Raw genomic sequence first — 991 nt, 5'->3', positions numbered from 1 at the left:
CAATTTAGATATCATATTTAAGAATAAAATAAAGACTAATAATAATAAAAAGCTGTAATAATAATATTCATTAAGTGACTTTAATTGTAATTGATTTGTAATTTTTTTGTTTCATTTTAGTATCATTGAAAAGGAGTAGAAGAAAAGTAAAGCCCTTATTTTATTTCATTATCATTTCTAGAAGAAACATAAAAGTTGCATAGGCTCAGGCAAAAATCACTTTAGTGCAATTGAAGTACAATCCGGAACGTTGATATTAAGTACCTAAAAATCACGATTTTAGTTCAATTTGAATTACAATTGGGATATGCCAAATAAAGAAATTCACAACAAGTCTTAGTTATCATTTTAAATAGTATGTTATTTGAATTCGACCTTAACACGGTATTTAAATTAAAAGGAGTTGAAGAATTTAAAGAACAGACGGACTCATCTGATGAATTTATTGTCAGACAACTAATTTTCAAGAATATAAAAAATCACACACAGAGCTATGGTAATAAATTGATTTATATTTTTTTATGTATTTTTATGTGCAGTTATAATTATACTGTACTAACTAAGTTCATACACATAACATCTATAAGTTCATGCACATAACATCTATAATTACATACAACTAACATCCAAAAATTAAATTAATGTTTATTAGTTATTACATTCATACATATATCATTTTTTAGTTATTACATAAGTAACTATCAAGTTAACATAGATGTTTTCAAATTTTACCATAATTGGATTTGACAAAAATGCCAAATCCTTAAATTAATTTATTCAGATGATAAATTTACTCATAACATTTATAAGTTCATACACATAACGTCCATAATTTTATATTTATAACATCCATAATTTCGTACTCATAACATTTATAATTTCATACATATGATGTCCATAAACAATAAATTTTTATAATTAATATTACCAAATTTCAAACTATGTGTCTTATTGTATTTTTCAAATTATCTCATATGTACACTAAGGGTCA

Source organism: Arachis ipaensis, chromosome B01, assembly GCF_000816755.2.
Source record: "Arachis ipaensis cultivar K30076 chromosome B01, Araip1.1, whole genome shotgun sequence".
Taxonomy (NCBI): domain Eukaryota; kingdom Viridiplantae; phylum Streptophyta; class Magnoliopsida; order Fabales; family Fabaceae; genus Arachis; species Arachis ipaensis.
This window is presented reverse-complemented; position numbering follows the sequence as displayed.